Source organism: Gadus chalcogrammus, chromosome 8, assembly GCF_026213295.1.
Source record: "Gadus chalcogrammus isolate NIFS_2021 chromosome 8, NIFS_Gcha_1.0, whole genome shotgun sequence".
Lineage (NCBI taxonomy): Eukaryota > Metazoa > Chordata > Actinopteri > Gadiformes > Gadidae > Gadus > Gadus chalcogrammus.
Window position 1 is genome coordinate 3,523,922 of NC_079419.1, and position 11,110 is coordinate 3,535,031.

General features: G+C 49.3%; 1 protein-coding gene across 1 annotated transcript in view; it reads right to left on the reverse strand.

The window, feature by feature from the left end:
- myo10 (myosin X) overlaps positions 1–2,841 on the reverse strand; it is a 69,380-nt gene extending 66,539 nt beyond the window's left edge. The window contains exon 1 of the mRNA XM_056596188.1: positions 2,739–2,841. The gene's annotated coding sequence lies outside the window, so the exon portion shown is untranslated. The remainder of the gene's footprint in view (positions 1–2,738) is intronic.
- Between the last annotated feature and the right edge of the window lie 8,269 nt (positions 2,842–11,110).

Sequence of the window (11,110 nt, forward strand, 5' to 3'; positions counted from 1 at the left end):
GGGTTAGACAGTACAGAGACAGGTCATTAAGGAGCAGGTAGGGGATAGACAGTACAGAGACAGGTCATTAAGGAGCAGGTAGGGGTTAGACAGTACAGAGACAGGTCATGAAGGAGCAGGTAGGGGTTAGACAGTACAGAGACAGGTCATTAAGGAGCAGGTAGGGGTTAGACAGTACAGAGACAGGTCATGAAGGAGCAGGTAGGGGTTAGACAGTACAGAGACAGGTCATTAAGGAGCAGGTAGGGGTTAGACAGTACAGAGAGAGGTCATTAAGGAGCAGGTAGGGGTTAGACAGTACAGAGACAGGTCATTAAGGAGCAGGTAGGGGATAGACAGTACAGAGACAGGTCATTAAGGAGCAGGTAGGGGTTAGACAGTACAGAGACAGGTCATTAAGGAGCAGGTAGGGGTTAGACAGTACAGAGACAGGTCATTAAGGAGCAGGTAGGGGTTAGACAGTACAGAGACAGGTCATTAAGGAGCAGGTAGGGGTTAGACAGTACAGAGACAGGTCATTAAGGAGTAGGTAGGGGTTAGACAGTGAAGAGACAAGTCATCAAGGAGCAGGCAGGGGTTGGACAGCGAATACAGAATACAGTAATACTGTGTTTTGTGCGACTATATGTGATAATGTATGCTTTTCATGGTCCTTCCATGTATTTAATGTGGACAGATCCGTGTCCCTGTGTTCAAAGCCTCTCTTCACGGGGGAGATCTTTGTGGGTTTCAGAGCATGTAGGGAAGAGTTTAAGGATGAGAATGTCTTAATCTGTCCGTAAATCTTCTGGACAATAGTGACCCCCCCCTCAAAATGACCCTAAGCCCACAGCGGGGGTCCCATTGAGGCAGAACAACTCTCTAATGCGGCCAGAGCCTCCATATGCTACGCCTACGCTGCGTATGCTAAGATAACCTTTGCTAAGCGAACACCACATAAAAGGTGCTAGTGAGGGGGTTTGTCAATGGACACAAATCACTCACCCCTTGTTTGGTCTGTAATTCAGTTCAGGCGTGTAAAGGGTGTGCTGAGAGTTTGACACCATGAGTGTTTGATTAAAGGTTAAGTTCATCCTTTGTATGATCAAACACAACATGTCAGCAGTTATTAACCAGTCTGTGTCTATCAATGGCGTCAGTGGCTTTATCACCTCCTGCTTTCAAAGGCAAACCTCAACCCCCACAGGCGTTGGTGGTGGTGGTGGTGAGGTTCTTTTGGGGCGACGCAATGCATCATGGGAATCGTCGCACCCTCCTCCCTCCCACCCACGACACGCCTCCAAACTCAAATCAGAGGTTCCCAGTGGGCCGGAGGAGGTTCAAAGCGGACCAGGCCGTCACGCGGTCCTGTATATCCTGGGCTAATCTGTCGTCGTTCCCCGCCATTAGCTGCGCTAACGTGTGTGTGTTGACGCCTCCCTGCGCCCCGTTAGCCTCTGTAGCGCCGCCTGTGATCTCTGGCGGTTTGATGTTGGAGACACGCTGCTAGCCAGGTGCTAATTCACACCCTCCCTCATCCTCTCTCTCTGCAGGGCTTTGATGAACTGTTTGGATGAATTAGCCGGTGGTTATAGGGCCCCTGTTGTAGCACCAGGTGTCATGTTGATCAGCCATTAGCCGTTTCTCAAAGAGCTACCCCTAGAGAGAGATCACACGTAGGAGGGTCCGCCCATGGATGAAGCATGGGGGTCGGTCTACCAGTTGGTACAGGCCACTGGGTGGACTGGGAGGGTGATCCACCATCATACGTTCTTCGACCCCCGTCCACACGGAGCCGAAACGGGCGAAAAACGATCCGGGTTCATTTTATGCGGTTCTGGAATATCTCCGTAAAGACGGAGTCATTGCGAAACCGCATCGAGCTGTAGAAAAGCTGTAGTGAATATTCGAGGCGCTGGTTCACCACAGAAAAAAGTGGAGCGCATCAAGCCTGCGCGCATACAGCCTGCGAGCTGTATACAAGCATTCAGTCATGAGGAGATTCAACTCACGTCCCCCAGCTGGTGGGGGGCTAATGACGTCATCGTTTGGCGTTTCAGGCGCCCACACGAATCCTAACACGAAACCGCGTAGGTCCGGATAGATTTGAAACCACCTCCGAGGGTGGTTTCAGAAATGTGCGGTACCGGATTCGCTGGCTCCGTCTGGACGGTCGGCCGAAACGCACAAGACTTATGCGGTTTCACCAAAAAAATCTGTGTGGACGGGGCCTTATTTCATTTTTTTTTATTTATCCTCAATTTAGCCAGGGCGACCCCATTGAGGTACAAGATCTCTTCTCCCAGGGAGACTCACTTGCTCAGAGATCGCCTAGACTCCGCATAGCGCCCCCCCCCTTACCCCCAAACCCCTCTTACACACTTATGGTATGTTGTACGTCCTGGCACTTAAAAAATAGTACTTACTCTGTGTAGCATCTTATCCCAGTTATCTTTGTTGTGTACGGGGAATGGGTTAACCTAAACATCCGTACTGTACCAACAACGATATATTGTTGTTTCTCTTTCTTCTGACAAATAATTGTAAGTCGCTATCGCTATGGATAAAGGCGTCTGCTAAATGCCCTGAATGTAACTGTCCTGGTTTCATGTGTTTCACATGATAGACCACCGGTTGGTGGACACTACCACCGTGTTCTGTATGCAGAACCAGATATCTGATCTGCTCCTGTCCAGCTGGTTTCTATCTGCTCATACCTGCCGCCCGTGTGGCATCTCTCCGTTTGTAGAGCGTCTTACCTGGCCATAGTCGCTGACGATGACGACCACGCCTCCGGAGCAGGTGGACACCGTGCTGGGCAGGTACTGGTCATCTTCCTTCAGCCACACCCGGGCTCCCTGGAAGCAGAGTTAGAACCACACGTTACTGAACAGAACAACCACAGAAAACATGTTCGCCAGAAACACAACAGAGTCAGCTTCACACACCAGAACCAGACGTCACTGAACCTAGCCACAACAAAACCACACGTTACCAACCAGAACCACAACAACACGTTACTAATCAGAACCACAACAACACGTTACTAATCAGAACCACAACACAGAACATCTTCACACAACAGAACCACGTCTCAGGCATGAACCGGTACCGTCACACGTTTTTGTGCTGCCTTCTAATATCTGTTTCTGTATTGTGTTGTGGTTTTAGAATATAACTGTCCGAGTCCCATGAAGACTTCAGTAAACGTCATACAAAAAGTCAAGCCTTTTGGATTTGAAGGGTGTTATCTAGCTGTGTAGTTCTGTCCGAGATCGCAGTGCGAGGGCAGCACAGTCATAAATGTATCACCAAGAAAAAAGAGAGGAAGGAATTTGCAATGAGCTTTATTCATTCCTACACGTTAACACAGAGTAATACAACAGACCTTAGAACTTTGTGATTTGCAAACAACGTTTTTTTAACACTTCTTTTGTCACTTTCAGAAACACAGATGCTTTGTCTTGGATTTCAAGAGCACAAATACAAACTCTACTAAGTATTTTTTGACAATGTGAGATGGCATGATGAAGGAATCTCAGCGGTTGGACTCTTCACACCCACCACAAAACCGTAGTGCTCCTGAATCCCTCAAGGTTTCACAACGTTCCGCTATGAACCCACGACACCTCCGATTCACCCCTCGGCCCATCTTCACATTGACCGCCATGTAATTACTTTAAAATCACCGTTACCATGACTTCCGCTCCGCATGTTGCCATGGAGTCACCGTGGCATTGACCTTCTTCACCAGCCAATTGGGTCACAGCTGGCGGAGGGGGGGGAGGGGGGGGGGGGGGGGGGGGGGGGTAGCAACCTGGGAACTATATTGCGGTGTCGGGTTCCACAGGAGGCTACCTGCAGCGGAGCTTTAGCTTCTCAAGTGGCTAGTGAAGACCGATGTTTATTGAGGCTTTTTAGCGAGTGAGGTCAGCCGACCTCATCAACCGTGAGTTCACAGAACTGGGAGAGACCTTGTAGGAAGCCATGTTTTACTGCCACCAGCTGTTTACGGCTTACTGGACGCGGCTACGGTCATCCCACAACAAGCTGCTGGATAATTCGTATTTAATCAGGCTAAAGTGGGCTGAGCCAGCTAGTCAAATGTTAATTAGCCCCTGTAGAATAGCCTGCTAATCGGTTGCCTCTGTGGTTAGCCCAGCCGTAGATAGCCTCGGGTTGGCTAGTAACGCTAGTTAGGATAGTTTGAATGCTAACGCTAGTTAGCCTGATCGTAGTTTTCCTCCCTAGTATGGCCTAAATCTAGCATCCGTGGTGAGCATGGTCGGAGTCAACTTACTTCCCACATTTAGGAACAAAGCTTAAACAAGACTCCTTCTGTTCAGTTGTTCTCGCTGTTTTCCTTTACTTTACTTGAGGCTACAGAAGAGCGCAAGGATCAGTATGGAGCGCGGCCGCCAAAAGCAACAGGCTCGCGGAGGGCCTTCAAGCCTGTCCTCCGTTTTCTGAGGATGTTCAGGACCCTCGTCGGTACTTATACCCAGGCTGAAACGTTAGCCGCCAGCTCCACGGCCGACCACAGAGGGGCCCCTCTCAGGGGCCTCCCGGTCGCTAAGCGCTCAGCCACATGTGCCCGGGTTCATTAGCACGACGGGCTAATGCTAATGGAAACGGCTAACTGAAGGGTATGCTTCGTTGTCGTTGACCACCACCACCAACACCGCCGCCGCCACCCCTTCATCAACGTGACCTTTGACCCCCCCCCCCATGGCCTACTTCTTACCCAGTCGCAGCGGTCTGACTAATGTAGGGGAGATAAAGGGGAGAGAGGGGGAGATAAAGGGGAGAGAGGGGGAGAGATTAGTGTGGGCCGGGGGGGGGGTTAGACAGGGGGCATACCTCTCACTCGTCTTTCTCTCACACACACACACACACACACACACACACACACACACACACACACACACACACACACACACACACACACACACACACACACACACACACACACACACACACACACACACACACACACACTAATGGGAGTTGTAGAGTCAGCAGTGGCTGGATCTGGATATTGTTTTCTAAACCCCTAAGAGCCTTCTGAAGGGGGGGGGGGGTGGGGGGGGGGGGTTACCTGAGGGGGGGGGGGGGATCTGACGAGCACAGGAAACACATACTAGACTAATCTTTTGATCGCCCCTACTGCCTCCCTCTCTCTCTCTCTCTCCCTCCCTCCCCAACTTTTCTTTCTCATTCACAAAAAATTTAAATTAATCGTTTTGGAATATTAAAAAAAGGCCTTGATCTCCTTTGATCTACCCTTCTGATCTCTTCCTTGATCCAACCGCAGCTATAACCTTTCAGAACTCGTTATAACCTGTCAGAAAACAAGAGGAGTCGGACAGATGACTTCAGTGAACCTGGTCTTCTGTGTTAGTTTGAGGTATTTAACCGGGAAAGGGAAATCTAAAATAAAGCTCTAAAATCTAAAACAACTTGTCACTAGAAGAAGCGCTGCCGAATCATCCGCTCACAGGAAGCTGAGGTGGGCATGGAGGTGGACCCCACAGATATTCACTTTGAAGTTAGGAGTGTAGCATTTAGCTTTAGCGGCTAGCGGCCTGTACGTAGACACCCAGGGGAAAGCTGTCACAGAGAGAGACCACCAAGGTCTCCCTCCTCATCCTTCACCTCCTCTCCTCCTCTTCCTCACCTCCTCCCCCCCTCCTTCACTAGCAGGGGGGGGGGCGGTGTCTTGGTCCACCACCTCCCCCTCCCTCCTCCCCCAGAGCACACTTCACAGGGTCTTTCAGTCCCTCGACCCTCACCCCATGGATCTGCTTTGTGGGTAACGTGTGCCGTCACGCCCTCCAGCCCACCCTCCCGCCCCCCGCTCCCTCCCCAGAACAGAGAGCACACTCTCTTATTGACCTCCTCTCCTCCCTCCCCATAATCCTCTCCTCCATCTCTCTCACCCATCTAATCCTCACCTCCTCACCCTCCTCCTCATCATCTCCCCCCCACCCCCCCCCCAACCTTGCCTCCTGCCAGAATCCTCCCCCCCCCCCCCATCTCTCTCACCCATCTAATCCTCACCTCCTCACCCTCCTCCTCATCTCCCCCCCACCCCCCCCCCCAACCTTGCCTCCTGCCAGAATCCTCCCCCCCCCCCCCCAACACACACACCTCATAATACCACACCACAAACAAACCACTCATTTCAGTACAGTCACAAGGTTCACATCTGAGTGAGAGAGAGAGAGACCGAAAGAGACACACACAGAGAGAGAGAAGGAGACACACACACAGAGAGAGAGAGAGAGAGAGAGAGAGAGAGAGAGAGAGAGAGAGAGAGAGAGAGAGAGAGAGAGAGAGAGAGAGAGAGAGAGAGAGAGAGAGAGAGAGAGAGAGAGAGAGAGAGAGAGAGAGAGAGAGAGAGAGAGAGAGAGAGAGAGAGAGAGAGAGAGAGGTCTGAACTCTCCTGTTTCCACGATGGCAGTATGCCGGTACAATAGGAGGCCCGCCGTCCACCTGTCCACCTCTCTATCAGTGTGGTCCCCTCCTCAGTTCACCCAGTGTCTCTCTCTGCCAGTCTCTCCTGCTTCATTCAGACATCCCATTCTTAAACCCAGTGATTCCAACACTGACTGAACACATCCCCTCTCTCCGACCAGGCATGTGTCCGGTAATGTTGTGTTCATAAACTCCGACCCTAACGTGTTCCTCACATGTTCCTGACGACGTCTGCATCGAGGGCTTCTGGGGTACGGGCGGGGGTGCACTGAGCGCGCTCAGTCCAAGAACGAGCAGCTGTCCCTCCGACAGACACCACTTCCTCCAGGCTAACAAAGCACAGCGCTGTACTCTGGGCCGTGTGTGTGTGTGTGTGTGTGTGTGTGTGTGTGTGTGTGTGTGTGTGTGTGTGTGTGTGTGTGTGTGTGTGTGTGTGTGTGTGTGTGTGTGTGTGTGTGTGTGTGTGTGTGTGTGTGTGTGTGTGTGTGTGTGTGTGTGTGTGTGTGTGTGTGTCCTAACACAACTGCTGCTATGGAATCTGCCCAGAAATATTCTTCCAGGTTCTTGCAGATTAGTGCAAGCTAGCATCTGATGGCTAGCTATCAGATTAGCACAACATAGAATATTAACAAAAGATAGGATTTGATGTCTAACTAGTTTCCAGATTACTGCTAGTTAGCATATGAGGGCTAGCTTTCTGATAAGCACTAGCTATCAGATTAGCAGAAGAGAGCATATTAACAGTATATCGGATATGATGCATAGATAGTTTGCAGGTTAGTGCTATGAAAGCTAGCTTGTGTTTGCATTTGCTTGATTGGGATCTGAAACATAACATATTAGTTTAGTTCCTAGCAGGATTCGTAGCGTAATATGAGACCATATCAAACACAATGCAGAGACTTGTATGGTCTCCCCATGTCACTGTGTCTGTATGCTGCGTAATATCTTCCTGTGCACAATGGGCCATGTGTCTAAAAGTATAGTGAAGACTCTGATTTACATCCCATAATAAAATCTGTTTGAGTGAATGGAAATCCAAATCCCCAAAACCCCCGTCTCTTAATTCTGTCACCTCTCCCTGCCACTGGTTCATCAACTTGGTGTAAAACCTCACATCACATCATTGACCCTGGCTAATACAACATATAAATCAAACCATCTTTCAAATCTAATACCTTCAACCAAAAACATAAACCCTCCAGCTACATTTAACCGTCTTCATCATCAACTTAAAATGAAAAGCCAAACTTTACAACCTTTAAACCCAGACCCACAGTTTTAATTGCACATACTAAAGTGTTGAAGGCCATTTCGACCATCTGCTACAGACATCATCTCCTCAACACCTTCAGAGGTAAACGGCTTCTCTCTGCATCGCATGGCGTTCCTCCTGACCGGCCGTGTGGAACACATTATGGTCTGTTTGTTTGTGTTAGCTCCTCCTAACCACGCTGCCACTCTCTGACCCCAGGGGGGAGGCAGGGGGAGTGAGGGGAATGGAGGGGGAGAGAGAGAGAGAAAGAGACAGGGAGAGACAGACAGACAGACAGAGAGAGAGCGCAAGAGAGAATCAGAGAGAGAGAGGAGAGAGGAGAGAGGAGAGAGAGAGAGAAAGAGACAGGGAGAGACAGACAGACAGACAGAAAGAGAGCGCAAGAGAGAATCAGAGAGAGAGGAGAGAGGAGAGAGAGAGAGAGAGAGCAGACAAAGGTGGTTTCTACAGAGTTAATCACTGTTACTATTGAGTCATTGACAGTGAATTCAGATGCATGTCTTTAAGGAGCAGGTAGGGGTTAGGAAAACTTGCACTAGGTCAGGCTGCTGCGTCATTGGGGTTCTGAACCCAGAACCTTTTGTATGGGAGTCACACACACTAACCACAACCCTATCCTGTTCCAGGCTCAGATTATGCAACTGTAATGTCATTAACGAGACCACTTCCTGGCCCAATGCAAATGTGTTTTTTGTTCGATGGCGGTTTGACTACACAAAGACAACTTTCACAGAACTCTGCGGAACCACAGAGAGGAGGTCCAGCCGGGAGATGAATAAGTCTCCCAGCTGGACAGTCATTGTGGTCCTGCAGAGTTCTCCCTTTGTAAGGTTCTACGGAGACGGCCGGCACACAAAGAGCTCCAGTCCTGTTCTCTGTGTCGCCCCTACGGCCCGCGTCAACTGAGGTGGGCCAACAAGTTAATGAGTAACCTGCACAGGGAACTGCTCTTTATCCGCCGCGGTTCACCGCAGATAAGAGCCTGGGCCCTAAACTACTTTAGTGTTTGTTTGGGTGTTTTTGAATTTGACTGTATTATTCCCCCAGCCAATAGAAATCAAGGATTCTGAACAGAAAAAATGGTTGAAAAAATGGTTGCAGCTCGGCGGCTGAAATGAACTGTCATTTGCACACGTCTTGATATTTACTTTCAGTTTCTCCTCATTTGAACTTAACCTTAACGTTATTCTTCCAAACGGCGAGTTTGTCTGACGCTGTTCCGCCCTGCCAGAGCGGAGACAGACTAAACAGATCCTGACGCCTGGTAATCTCTGATGAGGGCTGATTACTGGTTTAAGGGTTGGTTTACCACAGTCAGGACCTGGGGGATCCACAGCTGCCTCCAGACTCATTTGTAAAGAAGAATTTGAAAAGAATGTGTGCCTTTAAGGGCTGACAACCTTTGACCCGTACCTACCAGGGTTCAGAGTTCAGACACAATAGAAACCAGGACAGGGGGTTATTTGTGAATAAGTGTTCACAAATGAGACAGAGAAACCAGGAAGTGTTTGACGATTCAGGTATAAAAGCAGACCTTGAACTCTTTCCCAGCATGTGGTATCGACCAATCAGAGGATTAGGCTCTACTTTGGAACCAATCAGAAAGGATTTTGCTGATAGTTGTTTGGATATAAATGGCTGAGTACCTGCTGTAATTAGCCTTGTGATACACAAACAAGGAACATACTTTAAGGGAAACCACAGACGACACAAAATCGCACACAAAGGCTATTATGAAGCTGCTTCAAATGTGCACAAACACAATGACACACTGCATGAAGATAGACAGACTGAGGACATTACACCCTCTCGGACTGTCTCTCACAGACTATCCAAATGATATGTTCACAAATAAACAACTCCTATAAAAGCTCTGCGGTTCTCAAACATGAAACCACGTCCTCATAACACACCAACACATTGTGTGTTCTGGGCGTGTCGTTTGGTTCAACGTTCTGCGCCGACACTCCAGACGTTCTCCTGCTGTCTGACACTTTACTCCAGCCTCCGTTCCTCTAGCCTCCAGACCATAATACCCCTTAACCACCGGTTAGATACCGCGTTGAGTGAACACTCAACACTGTCACACCACATGTCAGTCTTTCCCTAAGAGAGAGAGAGAGGACAGACGTGTGACTCACGTCTGTCAGAGCGGTCAGGGATCGACTTCAACCAAAACACTTAACATCTCCCTTCAGCGCCGCAGAAACCTCTAAACCAGTGTGGTACTGGGACTCGGTAGACGCCCAGTACAGAAGACACTGGTTCTGGTGTGTTTCGTGAATGAGGAGGTCTTCTGGCAGACTGGCTTGTACAAACGTTTGGCGGTCTTCAAGTGGGAGACCGGACCCCCCGATAGAAGGACCTGGTCAGGTTATCACAGAATAATCTCATTGGTCAAGAACGGATGTGTGAACTAGCAATGATGTCACTAGCACTTAAACAACGCTTTCCTATTTTTCTATTCTGGGAGCCTGTCCTCAATGGACCTCAATGGAATATAACAAAGATTACAGCCACCTCTAGTCCAGCCGCACATTTAAGACCAAACATTTCACATCCCAACCCAACCCCCAGATTAGCTCGGGCTAGCATCACACCGGCGGCACACGACATCATCGGCTCCCGGAAGCAGCCAATCACAGTGATCCGTGTTGTTGTGTCACGTTAGTGCTCCGTAACCCTGTGGACTATGTTTTGTGAGAGACATATTTGACCCAGATTACAGCATGGAAATGAAAGCTTTTCACCTCTGAGGGGAAAACATAATACTGTTACATCTTCAGCAGAATAGAGGACCAACAGGAATGTAAATACATACCTCCAAAAAGGCATTAAATCAATCGATGTGATATATCAATAACAAACATTTGATTTTCTTTACATGCAAAGATAAACTCAAGTTTCATTGATGGGTTTTTAAGAATTGCTGAATACGATAACGCTAAAGTACTTCAGATTTATAATAAACACATTGTTAAAAACATTTGGAAACAACGACTGCTTCCAAATGAAACCCGAGCCGACAATCCAATAAAAGATGAGATACTGGGCTCCGGTCCTCAGTGGAGACAGAACCAATAACTCAAGCAATGCATCATGGGATGGAGTAAACGGCCGAGCAGCTGTAGTTCACACGACAGTAGTCCATCAACACATTCCAGCCCCGGTCGAGGAGCTCTCGTATCACAACAACATCTCGTCCAGGAGAGTCCGGACTCATCGCCTCCACCCCCCCCCTCACCCCCCGGCCTCCGCTTGGGACCCCGGCCAGACGTGGAGTACCCCTCGTTGACGCAGTCAGCGTAACATGGGGGTGTGGAGGGGGTCAGGGGTCAACGTATAGCAGGCGTCCGGTGTTAGTGTTGGCGTGCGGAC